This window comes from Pleurodeles waltl, chromosome 6 (genome assembly GCF_031143425.1).
Source record: "Pleurodeles waltl isolate 20211129_DDA chromosome 6, aPleWal1.hap1.20221129, whole genome shotgun sequence".
Lineage (NCBI taxonomy): Eukaryota > Metazoa > Chordata > Amphibia > Caudata > Salamandridae > Pleurodeles > Pleurodeles waltl.
This window is the reverse complement of record NC_090445.1, coordinates 1,043,474,126-1,043,488,506: the sequence shown is the minus strand read 5'-3', so window position 1 is coordinate 1,043,488,506 and position 14,381 is coordinate 1,043,474,126.

The window sequence follows — 14,381 nt, the reverse complement described above, 5'->3', positions numbered from 1 at the left end:
GAAAGAAAGATTTAGGGACATAAAGTGGTAGGTTGACAAAAAAGTAAAGTAAGTGGGGTTGCATCATCATCTTGACAAGAGCTATCCTCCCACCAACTGAGAGAGCGGAAGTGATTTCCAAAATGCTGATTGTGCCCGTATCAAGGACACAGTTTGGGTAAGGTTACCACCAAACAGATCAATGGAGTCATGATAAACATGGATGCCTAAATAGCAAAACCTCATGGGTTGCCAGGTCAAACACGTGCCCCGTAGATGATAAACAGGTTCCGGAATGGTGACACTATAAGAGTAAAGGCATGATTTTGACAAGTTAACTTTGAGACCGGAGATCGAGGCAAACATGTCAAATATGGGTGCTATGTCTGGGGTAATTCAATCAATCAATCAATCAATCATTGAATTTATAAAGCACGCTATGTACCCATGAGGGTTTCAAGGCGCTGGGAGGGGAGAGCTGGTGTTACTGGTCGAAGAGCCAGGTCTTGGGGAGTCTTCTGAAGGTGAGTAGGTCTTGAGTCTGTCATAGGTTGGTGGGGAGGGTGTTCCAGGTTTTGGTGGTGAGGTATGAGAAGGATCTGCTGCCGGAGGTCTTTCTTCGGATGCGGGGGACGATGGCGAGGGCGAGGTTAGTGGAGCGGATCTGACAGGTGGGGGTGTAGAAGCTGAGTCTGTTGTTTAGGTAGGCTGGTCCGGTGTCATGTCATTTGTGAGCGTGGGTAAGAAGCTTGAAAGTGATCCTTTTGTCCACGGGGAGCCAGTGAAGGTTTCTCAGGTGGTGGGAGATGTGGCTGTGGCGGGGTACCTTGAGGATCAGCCTGGCGGAGGCGTTTTGGATATGTTGGAGGCATAGTAGGTCTTTTGCTGGGATGCCTGTATAGAGTGCGTTGCCGTAGTCCAGCCTGCTGCTGACGAGGGCCTGTGTCACTGTTCTTCTTGTTTCTGTCGGGATCCACTTGTAGATTCTGCGGAGCATGTGGAGTGTGTTGTAGCAGGAGGAGGAAACTGCGTTGACCTGTTTAGACAAGGTGAGGGAGGAGTTGAGGATGAAGCCCAGGTTGCGAGCATGGTCGGACGGTGTCGGCGGGGTTCCTAGTGCGGTGGGCCACCAGGAGTCGTCCCAGGTGGAGGGGGTGGGTCCGAGGATGAGGACCTCCTTCTTGTCCGAGTTCAGTTTCAGACGGCTGTTTCTCATCCATTCGGCGATGGATTTCATTCCCTCGTGGAGGTTGGTTTTGGCGGTGTGGAGGTCTTTGGTGAGTGAGAGGATGACCTGGGTGTCGTCAGCGTAGGTGAGAATGTTGAGGTTGTGTTGTCGGGCCACTTGAGCGAGGGGGCCAAGTAATTGAGTGTACATCATGCAGGTGCAGGAGTAGGTCATCAGCATTAATGGAGCCCAAGTGTAGCCCATCACATAGCAGTATGTATTTTGCGTTTTTTCTTTTATGTTGTGCTTTTTGTGACTTTTTGTGTTTTTGTTTATTTTTCCTTTACTTCCTTAGTTATTTCTTCCTTCCTTCCTTTTCTTGTTTCTTTTCTCCAGCCCACCCAGCGCCATGACAGAGAAGGGCAGTTAAATGGGGAGTGATGGCACCAGGCCCTGCTCAAATAGCCACCAGGAGCAGCCTGCGACCTTGTGGGGCAGCACCACCAAGGGGTGCAACCCCACTCCATTTTTTTGTGAGGTGGAGGTATTGTTTTGTTACATACAGTGGCACCTCCCCTCCATGCTGGCAGCAGGAAGCAAATCTTGCAGCTGGTAACCTCTGTGGGAGCATCAGTTGCATTGGGGGAGGGTTTCCAGGTGTGCACAATGCACCTTCAGCCTACCACAAAGCAGCTGATGCACCATCGGGTAGATATCCACGACGGGAGGCAGGTCCTGCTTGACTTGCTAGGCATTGAGATTCCATGGCTCTGTGAGTATTAACTATATTATTTGTTGTGTTTGTGTTCTACAATGCTAACTTTTTTTTCTGTATATCAATCAGAGGTAAGTTACGTTTAGATTCTGTTAAGAAAATTATAATGTGATCAAGTTTGAGCTAGGCAGGTGCTTGGCACTAACTCATCGTACTCAAAGGCTGATGATTAGAGCAGCCATTGAAATGCAGACGCCTCTGTCCTCCTGCCACCATAGCAAATTAGCGATATCAGTGAGTTATCGTTCTCTGTGACATTCTTTATGTAGCTCGTACAGTCTCAAGCACTTTCACAGTGATGTGTAGTACTAGTATGCATCTATGCATTGCAAAAAAGGGAGACTGAGTTTTTCCATCAAGGGGGTTGAGAAATAAGAATGGAATCAAAGATCATTCACTGCAATTCATAAGTTTCAAATTTAGTTTTTGTTAAGGAAATTTGGAACAAGAGTTTTCACGATTAGTATTGCCAACACAATGATAGTTGATACTAGTACCATAGGCGATCTGATTTAAATAAACACAGTGTTACTGAGTTTGCCTGTTATAATAATTTTGTGGATGTTAGCTATACCACTAATCTATATTTTATATTTTCTTTATTTCTTACATCAGCACCCAAGAGCAAGGAGAGGGGCAGCACCAAGGCGGGTCCGGGAAAGCTAGAAAGGAGGAGATGCCAACCACCAGCGCCACTGCTGAGGGCTCTGCTCACCTTAGTAAGTCCTAATATTTAATTATTATTCGTATTTCCCTAACGTTTTCTTCTCCCCACTATTATGCTACTTTTCATTTTGCCATTTTGTTTTATACTATCTAATTTTTTTCCAATTCCCCTATCCAATTTTTGTTTAATTCCTGTTATCCCTGCATTATCTGTTTTTTCCTTATTCCATGTTTTTTTTTTTAGTAGCTGACTTTTTCTTGTCTGTACTAGTCAGTAGATTTCTTCTGCTTCTGCCTTGTTGGTAATCTTTCCCTATCTCCTCTAAATCTTGTGGTAATGTTACACTAAGAACAGATTCTTGGCACTCTACTGTCTACTGTGAAGATGGCAAGCCCAAGTAAGCTGGTATCAGAAATAATATTCATCATGTATGTTTGTTAAGAAGGCTTTCTTTTTCTTGCTTGTGCTCTAACAGTTAACAAGAGAGTGGCCATGGTCATGAACCGTCCCCCAAACCCCAATGTTGTGCTGTGTACTTCATTTATACAGTATAGCAGCAGTTCCTATGACAGTTCACTATGAATGAGGTCCCATTGCATTTAGCAACTAACACCATATGTATTTCATTGACCATTATTATTCTACCTCTTCATTGTGCTTCAATGATTCAGAGTCATCTTCATAGGCTATAGCTCTGCCCCTCCAGTACGAAGGTTTTTGGTTTGCTTGACTAGCTGGATTTTCGAACATTGTGAACCCACAAAGTGCCCAGAGTGATATTTTTGATAGAAGATATTGTATTGCTAACCAAACTGTATGTATATATTGCAGTTGTATTTTTCTGATTAAAACAATTAGGAGAGGATTATCTGGCATCTACAAAATGAATAATAGTTTTACCTAGCCATACAAAGTGCTGTTGGCTGAAGTGCTGATGCAGGAGCAGAAGGAGCAGAGGGAGAACTGGCAGCAGGGATGAGTGGTGGTAAATCACATTTCTTGCTTATTGACAATTCCTATTATACTCACTACCTGCAAGGGAATCCTCGTTACTCAGTATTGTGAACCTCCCACATTACCAACTACAGTGATGGTTGAATTATGGCCTCTTCTATCTGCAACTCAACAAAAGGTCACATAATGAACAATACAAAATGATGGCTTTGTGGAAGTAGGAAATAACAGAAAGTTATGAAAAAGGATGGGTGAAATGAGTGAAAGGATTGTGTGGGTGGGTGAAAGGATTCATGGGTGAGTGTTGGGTAAATGGATGGATGGGTGAAAGAAGGACGATTTAAAGAAATGGTGGATATGGAAAGAATGGATAATGGATTGAAAATTTGGTGAAAGACTGGATGGGAGAAAGTAAATCTTAAATAATGGTGGCTATGGGTGAATATCCTTAGGAAGAATGAAAGGCTGATTGAATGATTTTTTGTATAAATAAATAATGGAGATCTTCTGGAGAGGGGCATGCTGCTCACCTACTTCACTCATTTGTTTTTATGGTCATCAAAGCTATGGTTCAAAGGTGGGGGGAGTTTCATTTTTGGTCTAATTTCCTGACTCACTGTATGTGTTAAAGGGGCAGATAAATACCACTCATCATTAACTATCAACTTTCTTCCTGCCCACGGCATTTCACCACTCATGAATGAAGTGCAGTATGGTTCAATTCATGAATACAGTGTTGGCTGTGCATTGTGTATCTGCTTCAGTTAATGTGTCATTTACAAAGTTTTCAATGCATTGCAAATCAAACACACAAGGTGTGTTTCCCTTTGCTCACCTGGTCACCTCTTAGAACTTCACTTGATTATTCTTTTCTAAGTTCTTCCATCCCAACCTACCAAAAAATTAGAAAAATCCATTCTTACCATGTGCCACATTTTTATGAACACATGAATTGATTCCAGAATATATTTCATGGTTTCCCATAACAGATTTATTTTATGCCCAATCAGATTTTCCCCTTTAGACTTTTGTCTGTTAAAGTTACTGAATAAGCCAAAGCTAGGGCACATGTTGAATCGATGATCAGTGACACCTCTCTAGTGTATAGCAACACTTCTACCTACCTGCCTCATCACTCTACCTTACCCTGCAGTACAGTAAGTTAAGTTTCATTTTCTTACTGCCCAGTGAATGCATTTTTTAGAAATATATTGTGGGGGTGGATGAGATCAGCAAATAAAGTAGGATTAAGTGCCTGATTTGATTTCAAGTTTGGCAGAAGGGATACTCTGTGACGAACATGCTAAATGCAATCGACATAGCCTGTTCCTTTTCCACTCAAAATGTAATTACTAGAAAAGCCTTTAAAAGAAAAAGACTAAAAACACTGTTTATTTAATCTGGTGTTATTTCTGCCTTAATTCTTTTCTGCCAGACAGTCAGTGCTTGTGAGACATGTGTAGGTAAATAAATAGAATTGGCCCTATGACTCGCCTAATCCTAATCACATCAAATTCCAATGTTCCTAGGGGACCTGCAATGTAGGGCTATTGTGCTACCCACTTCTTAAAGTGTTTGCACAGAGCATTGTTTAAAATCTGTCTTTTTTTCTCAGTATAGCTACTCCTGCTATTCCACTAGCACCAGCACCATTCACCAAGCAGAAGATGGCTACCTGTCTGCGGTGGCAGAGGCTGGAGACCATCTGGGCATAATATTGGTCACTGGTGGTCTCGGAGGATGAAGAGGCAGAAATCGCTGCCTCTGATCCGGGCCCTAGATAAGCATCCCAGCTGTCAGGGGTCCTGACAAGAACTGCTGTGGCTCTATCCCACTCTGACCAGGCATTACTCAAATGTATCCTTCAGCAGATGGACAGAATGTAGAGTCAGCTTGGCAGGATAGAGCGGAGTCTGGACCAGCTCTTGACCCAAATAGAGAATGCCATCTTCTGGACCCTTTTTCAGTTTTTTGTTTTGCTTGAAGGAACTTTCTCTGGGTGGAGAGGGTTTGAAGGGTGTTGCAACACAGTTTTATACTTTGGAGTTTTGTTAGACTTTTGGGGACAGGGCCATTTGGGGAGAGGGGTGGGCCTCTTCTGGGTGGAAACGGTGGGATTTCATATTCATAAAAAATAAAACGGATACTTTCTTTTAATTCATTTATGCTTACAATGTTTATCTTGGTGTTTTAGTTTGCACTGCTGTCTTTTAGTGTAACCTGTTTGCTAAATCTCCTAAAACAAAGTATATCATTTTTTTTTTATCCCTCTACTGACCTCTGTGACTATGTTGACCACCAGGGGATAATTGCATTGCCTATTTTGTCTACAAAAAGGTAGCTACACACAAACAACATCTTTTTCAGTAGAAGTTAGTTACTAACTAAACAAGTTCAGTTCAAGCCATAGTTCTTCTCTTACGTGAATAGATGAAGCGAGGGCTGATACCTCAGTCTTCTAACTGCAGGGTTTTCCCAAGGTAGCATCTTATCTTAACTGAATGGGGTGGTAGTAATAGTAGCAGCCTAGCTCACTAACAGGGAAGACAGAAGGTACCATTTCCACCTATGCAAACTTCAACTGCAGGATTTATCAAATGGTTATCCATCAGTGTCAACTAGATTGAAAGAAATTAGGGAGTTAGTGTATCATATATTATATGATAATTTTCGGAAGACTAAGACCGTACTACCACAATGACAGTATTTGACATTCAACAAAGAAGACCCGATATGATAGTTAAAACTAGCAATATCAAGTGCTTCTGAGCAATCGGGAGCTAATATTCATAAACTGAACTTAGGAAATGAAATCCTTGAATCAGGAGAAGGGGAATCAGAGTCAGGTGTGGTTGTACAAGGTTAAGCGTTTATGCCACACACAACACAAGGTCTTAATGATGTTGTTTGGGCCGGTATTAAATATTGCTATTAGAAGGTCATGCAGTGAGCTGTTGTCGCTTTCACCACATCTGCCCAACAAGTTTGTGATGTATTTAAGGTGTAAAATTAGGTCTTACCTCAATAAATCACCTTCTCCTGATTCTGACTAACTCTATCGCAGTCCCAAACAGAGCAAGGTAGGCCTGTGTAGTGCACTGCTGCTGAAGTACAAAGAGAGAAACAGAATTGGAGTATTTTGTGTAAATTTGTGTTTGGTAACTAAACTGACTGGTCTGGTCTCTAAAGAACCAAATAAGGGAGTGTACCCTGCAGGTACATTTCAGTAAGTTTGGAAGGCCAATCACTCTCAGGAAAAAAATATCACCATCAGCCCCTAAACATTTCAAATTATTAAAATGAAGTTTACAAACTTGCTGATCTCCCTCGATCACTGTCAGCCACCATATACATCATCAAACATCACTCACAATCACTCAATATATCACCATTCATTGGTGCAATAGATAGAAGTTACCTTTTCCAATCCAAGCACAGTAGTTGAAACAAAATATCATCTCCTCTTTTACAGTAGCAACACATTAGAACTTGGCATTGGCACTGGCCGTCTTTTAATTTGATGGTGGGAGGAACTCCTGGCTTTTTACCATGCAGAATTCTGCAGTTAGGTAAAAACTAAGTGGACATCTGTGGAGTTCTACCAGATGCTAAATTCTGCTCATACCTTGTACAAGTCATTTATCAGCATCTTTATCAAGCAGTGGGGCTTGACACATTCATCCTCCACAAGTTTGGTGTGACTAAAGAACAGCTTTATGTTAGCAATTACAAATGTGTACATTTATCAATAGCTGTAGGAGAATACTGGCAGGATTAATTGCATAGGTAAAACATTATAGTATCTTGTACCACTTAGCATGTCTGCATTTGTCAAAGCCAAAGGCTTCCCTGTCACCCCCTAACTATCCTTATTCCTCATTCCGTGAACTCACATGGCCTCTTCTTACCCGGGTTGGCGCTACGTCTTTTAGACACTGTGACTCCACTGTGTGTGGTGTCCTGTATAGTGTACTGCATGTATCTAGCACCTGGCGTGACCTGGACAGTAGCCCAATGCACTCGTACAGTATGTTGAGAGAGTCCCTGAGACTCCCTGAATGGTGTACCCTAGAGGGATGCAAGGGAACACATGAATATAGCTCTGCATACACACACCATGTGGTGCGTCCTGGGCATATGTGCACCCAGCTTTGCAAGTATCAACCACTTGCTTAGCACTACCTACACATTGCTTTAAGCACATAGGATTGGGCAACACGTCAGCCCAAACTGCTTAAATTACCTGCATTAAGGGCAACTCTGTAAGTTTTGTTTTTGGGCCTTTATCTACATGCAACCCTGATCAACATCAGGACACAATCAGCGGGTGTATGCAAAGTATCTGTTGCAGTGATATTTGCACTTCCACCATTTTGATGTACACGACAGAGGTGCCTACTCTTAGCATTTCTGGGGCAGTAGTGTTTTGTGCCTTATTTTGTGTGGTGTTTTTAATATCATCTTTGTGATTGGTGCATGCTTTAGCCATTGGAATGTCAGGTAACAAATGCTAGGCACCGGTAAACTGTGCTACGCAGCAGTTTGCCTTACTCTGTGCTTTAAGTGAAGTGTGGAGTGTGAAAAACTCTGTGAACTCCTCTGGCATAGCAGTGTTTCCTGCACGTGGGCCCAACTCCAATCAGACCATACATCTGACTAAAAAAGTGTGGGGCAGCAGACGTCTGACACAAACAATGTTCCACTTGCTATTTCTTTCTTTTTGGTTTTTGGCAGAGAAAGAAAGTGTGACAGGGTCGCCATATCCCTGTCTTCCGAGAGTCCTTCGGGCCAACAGGCCCATGCCCCAGGGGTACCTTGGAGTATACCAAGGAGTGAATCGTTCAACCGAATATCGGATCGAGAGGGACCGGAAGAGAAAAGGAGGTGTGTGCAGAGGAGAGACGAGCGGAGAGACAAGCAGAGGAGAGATGAGTGGAGAGACGAGCAGCAAGACGAGCGGAGGAGAGACAAGTGGAGTGAGAGAGGAGCCAGAGTTGTCAGCGGTGAGAGAGGCGTTAGCTGCGCGTCTGGGTCCAGAGGAGCGTGACGAGTCAACACCTTGCATCGAAGACGCCGACAAACCCAGTCACGTCCCCGAAGGGACATGGTTATTCCAGGTGCGCACATGCATCCCCGGCACTTGGGGGTATTGGTGGACATAGGGAAGGGGGAGAAGGGACGAGTGACATTAAAGGGCGAAGCCAGAAAGACTTTCGGACACTCAGTAGTGCGGTAGGGTGTTGAGCATGAACCACGGCTTACTTTCAGGAGTTATTTTTTTGTTTTGGTGTGTTTATTGTAATTTTCCCCGTGCACTACCTCTCACAGTCCTTGGACCACCCTCCCTTCCTCCCTAGTCACTAAATATAAAAGATTGCAGATAAAAATAAAATCCACTTAACGTGTGTCCCTGGTTCTCCTTCCCTCCTCCCATGGCGCTGTAACCATGCGGGACGAAGTCTTGAAGATTATAGACCTAGAAAACAAAGAAAAGAAGACGCTACTTAAAAGAGACAGCCTGGAAAACTTAACTCAACTAACAAGAGGAACATTAAAGAGATTTAATACAAAGAAAAGAAGGGAACAGTGAATATATAGGTATTGGATGAGAATACAATAGAAGAATTAAGATAAAATAAAGTACTCCTGAGAGTTTGTAAGCGAACAAAGAGGCTTGGCATCTTTCTTTTTCCCGGGGAACCACCAACAGAAAGAAAGGAAGAAGTTCAACAAGAAATAATGTAAAAGGTCTCTGGTGACATTGGCATACTCAGTCTGGGAAGTAGAGTTCAGACTCAGGTGGTTCACCCAGATGTTGGTCAGCAAATACACTTGATTCTGATCAGTCATCCTCTTCCTTCTCCTGTGATGTTTCAGGAACAGTGTAATCAGGTGGTATAAAAGGCTGGTTCCTTTCGATCATCTTTAATTTCTCCAAGTTTTTCGGTGAGAGACTGGTCCTTCTCAACTGCGCCAGCTGCACTGGACTCACATTCTGTAGACATACTGGCTGCAGGATGTCAGATACTCTATTCCCAGCCTTCTGACCTGTGGCCATTGGTGCATCTTCCCACCCTAATAAACCAATAGGTTTTGATCTACATATTCCTCTGTTGGGCCATCTCGGTACTTCTGGAACATTCTCTGAAGTGTCATTGGTGCTGCCACTTGCTCAACCTCTTTTTCCTTTGCTTCTGCACTGGACTTAAGAGCTGCCACTTGAAACCAAGCTAATGCAGAGGTTGAGTCCGATTCTTCTGATGCTATTGTTGCCTGTGTTTTTGTTGCTGGTGTTGGCTGCTATGAGACAAGACTGCCATTTCTGGAAGTTGAAGATGGCATGATAGAACTGCGGAGTGGGACTCTAAGTTCCATTCATTCTTCTTCCAGTTCTCCGGCTTGCTCAACAATCCACCTCTTGATTTTGAAATATTCCCTTCAGGAAAAAGAATGAACATGCATTTCTAAGTTTGTGTTCACACCTCCGAGTGCAAACCTTTCAGACACCGTTTATAGCTGCTCCTGTAATACATGCAACAAAGGGATAGCTTTGCCCATCGTACTGTCCTCCTTGCTAACTCCAGTGTGAAAACCTCAAAAGAAAGCAGTATCGGTGTCAAGTGACAAGACCATGTCCACTCAACTGAATTTCAGGTTCCATGGGAGGGAAGAGAATAAAACCCTCACCCTAAACACTACTCTCTGTACTGTATCTGAAATGAACAGGGGATGAGCAAATAGCCTCCAGGGGAAAAGGATAGAGAACAGGGATGTGGGAAGGGAAGAGAAACAAAACACTGGTTCACAAGGGAGCGTCACTAAGAAAGTTGCCTCAGGGCCTGGTGTAGGAATTCTAAGACCAAAAACAAATAAAAAACAAAAGAACTACAAATATCACAGAGTCTTTCAGCAAAATAACAATAATTATTACCATTTGATTGGGCAATCACCGAGTCTTTCAGAAAGGTCACAATAATTATTAATGCTCGATTGCTCAACTATTCAAGCACGCTTTTGTAACTCACAACAAAATCGTTATAAAATCAAACTTAGGAATTTTGTCTTTTGCTATTCGTTTTCACACAATAGACTCGCTCCAAAACAATCAGAATAAACGTTTAAGTTCACATAGATATCAAGTGATGCTTTCAGGAGTTCACAACACTTAACTTCAATGCTGCTTTTAAAAATACTTCTCAAGCTGTCTTTGGAAAATAGTCTTGTATCATGGGTTTCTCAGCATCGACGAATGTCTTTCATAATGCACCAAAAGGCCACTAACCTCAAGAAGGCAAAAAACAGGGAGACAAGAGGGGAATTACTCATAAATTGACTTCTCCTGGAATGTTTCTATAATTTGAGGAAGATAGAATACTCCTTGTAAATTCTCTAGCCACTGCAAAAGTAGTCTGCTCCAGAGAGAGAAGCTCTCATGAAGCCTCGCACTGAAAAGATGACTCCTGAAAGAATCATGGAACTCCAGCTGAACCGGGAACACCAGTTCTATTTATAGACTGGTTATGAGTCATCAGACACATGCTGGTGATGAGTCATCAATCACTTCTGATGATTCATAGGAAGGAATTCTGGTGAAGAGTCATCAGACACCTGCTGGTGATGAGTCATCAAACACTTCTGATGATTTATATGAAGGAATTTGATGTCTCCATAAACCACTTGGCACACAGTTCACAAATGGAACAACACTTGCCTTATTCAATATAAAGAAACATGCAGTGTAGTGTTCCTCACAAGTTACAGGGAAGTGCTGTGCTGTAAACACATTCATGACGTTTCATTGTTCTTCATAAATGCTGATTTATTTTGTGAGGGTGCAGCAAGAAGCGTGCATGTGTGAGTGTGAGTCCTAACATCAGGCAATTGATTAGGCCTCATTGGTCCTGATCCATGGTCATAGCTTTCCCTATTGCATCTCCTCATCTTAGAATAACATAGTCATTGATCTGTCTGTACTGCTCAAACAGACTTTGCAACATATAATATGTTGAGTTCCAACGTGTTGGCATCTTCTGTATCAGGGCTTTAACTGGTACCCTGTTACCATGCTGAATAATGCTTCTGGGCTTTAAAAGAACTCTGAAAGGAGTGATTGTTTGTCTGCAGATGGTCAGTATGTTTATGACTATGTCTTATTTTTTTAGACAGTCTTGCAGTCTTGATGCAGTGCGCCAAACACATGACCCTGAAATAGCCACCGTCTGCAATGGCCTTGACTATATTACTGCCATTGTCCGAGGCAACAAATCCAATTCTGCAACCTCTGGGTCATAGCCAATCAGACACCTTGATATTACATTTTTCCAAGATGTTTGTAGCTGTAAGTGATTTCAAGGTTACTGTTGCATGCTGTCGCTTAAAAGTTTCTTCAGGGCCAAAACCTGTAGATAGCTTTTGTTTTACCCCTGCAACAGAGATCCACTATGCAGTGATGCACATGTAATCAATAGCCTGACAACTGGTCCACATGTTTGTCCACCAAAGAAATAAGAAAAGGGTTAATCACCCTAAGATCACTACCCCAGTTTAATGGGATACGTCAGAAAGTACTTCTTCTTGTAGGATGGGTGACCCTAGCACCATCAACTAATTAACTTTTGGAAGGTACATGATTGAATTGGATGTAAAATATTTTTCAGAATCCCAGGTTATTACCAATCAGAAGGAATAATGTGAGTCATTGAGGTTCTATATTGTCCATTTATTTTTGATGCGTACGTTTAGGGTAAACCAGGCGACACATAATTTGCCCCCTATGGCATACAAGCCTACAGCTTTCTCAAGGCTGAGAGGCTAGTGATAATCAAATTTATAATTCACCCAAGTGTGTACACAGCATGTCTTCACCCAAAAGGCAATCGTTGTTCCATGAAGACAAATCGTAAAGGAGAATCAAATGTAAGGAAAAGGAGGAGTAAAATAAAAAGAAGGAAAAAGAAAAATGAAGGCAGAAAGAAACAAGGGAAAAGAAAAACATAATAAAATTATAACATTTGTAATTTCACCACAATAATATGCAGAACATGCAATGTAAAGCAAATCATTAGTTAACAACATGTTACATCACTGGTCCACAACAAATCCAAAACTAGTAAGGGTAGAGACCATATCATATCAGACAACACACAATACGAAAATAGAGATAGACAGTGTACAATAACCGGATGAGTGTATGTGTTTCAGTAGTATTCTTGACTGCGAGTTCGCAGTAGTCTGATGGTACTACCAATGTACCATCTGTTGAAAGGGCATTTATGATGTAGATAACAAATTTGCTATTGCAAGTGATGCATTCTCAGAGTCACAGTAGATGCCCTGTTTGCAGAGTGATTAGCAGTGTTTGATCTACACCAAATTTGCAGTTGGTGCAATTGTGACAGATATGAAAACCAGCTGGTCGAGTCAAAAAGTTGGTTTGTGATGTTCTTTTATCCTCAATAGTAGATTTGGTCAAAAGTTGTTTCAAATTTGGTGCTCTATGGAAACCCATTTCTGGAAATTCTTAAATATACTCATTGATACTTGGGTTAGTAAGCAGAAGATACCAATGCCTTTATAGTATCCTTCTGATTTTATTATGTCCCTGGTGACAATTTGTAATAAACTGGAGAGTGTCCTTTTGGTAGGAAGGGTGGGTTTTGGACCGTAATATGTCAATATGATTTCGCTTTGAGACCTCCACCAGATCTTTTTTGAGTTTAGTTGGGTGATAGCCGTGTTGTTCTAAGTGGTTAAGGAGCTCTTGCCTGTTTAGTCTAAGGGTGTTCACTTCACTGCAATTTCTTCTGATGTGGAGGAGTTCCGCCTTTGGGATATTTTGAATATGGTGCTTGGGGTGGCAGCTCTCCATGTGTAATATGGCATTAGCTGCAGTCTCCTCTCAGAATAATTTAGTATGCATTTCATTATTATGTATGTAAATAGATAAAAAATTCACCTCTTGTTGGGAATAGTGAGAGGTTGTCTTGATGTTTCAGATGTTGTAATCAAGTTTATCCAGAAAGGCTTTCAACAGATTGGTGTCACCTTGCCAAATACACAGAATATCATCTATGTAGTGTCCCCAAAAGTTGATATGTAGGGCATATGTTGTAAGTACATCATCCCAAAGCCAGAATCTTTTGACCATGCTGATGAAAATAGAGGCATATGGTGGCACAAATTCTGCACACATTGCTGTCACACGCACTTGGCAGTAGAACTTGTTATTAAATCAAAATATGTATTTGTGAGGCAAACCTCCAACATATAAAAGATCATCTGACTGGTTTCCAAGACATTTGCTGTTTTGGTCCACAGTGCTTTGCATGCTGCTTCTTTACCATCAGAATGTTGATTTGAGGTATAGAGGCTAACTATATCTATAGTAATTAGTTTGAAATCATCTTCCCATCTGATATTGTCAAGTTTCCTCAAAACATCCCTGGCATCTTAAATATATGATGGAACATCTTTCATGGGTCTTTGCAGATGTTTGTCAATTAATTTTCCTATTCTTGAGCAGACCAAATTGATCCCTGCAATAGTGGGTCTTCCAGGTAGCGGTATGCCTTTTTTATGGATGTTAGTTAACATATAAAAGGTAGGCATGGTTTGGTGCGCTATGTACATATATTCCTTCTCATCGTTATTTAAAAGGCCCTTCTCATGCCACTGTTGTAAGAATGTGCAAAGCTGTGCTTGGATCTCAGGAGTCGGGTCCCATTGGATTATCTGATAGCATTCATGATCCGATAGTTGTTGTGAAGTTTCCTTTAAGTATTGGTCCATATGCTGAATTGCCACTTAGCCTCCTTTATCTGCCTCTATGACAATGAAAT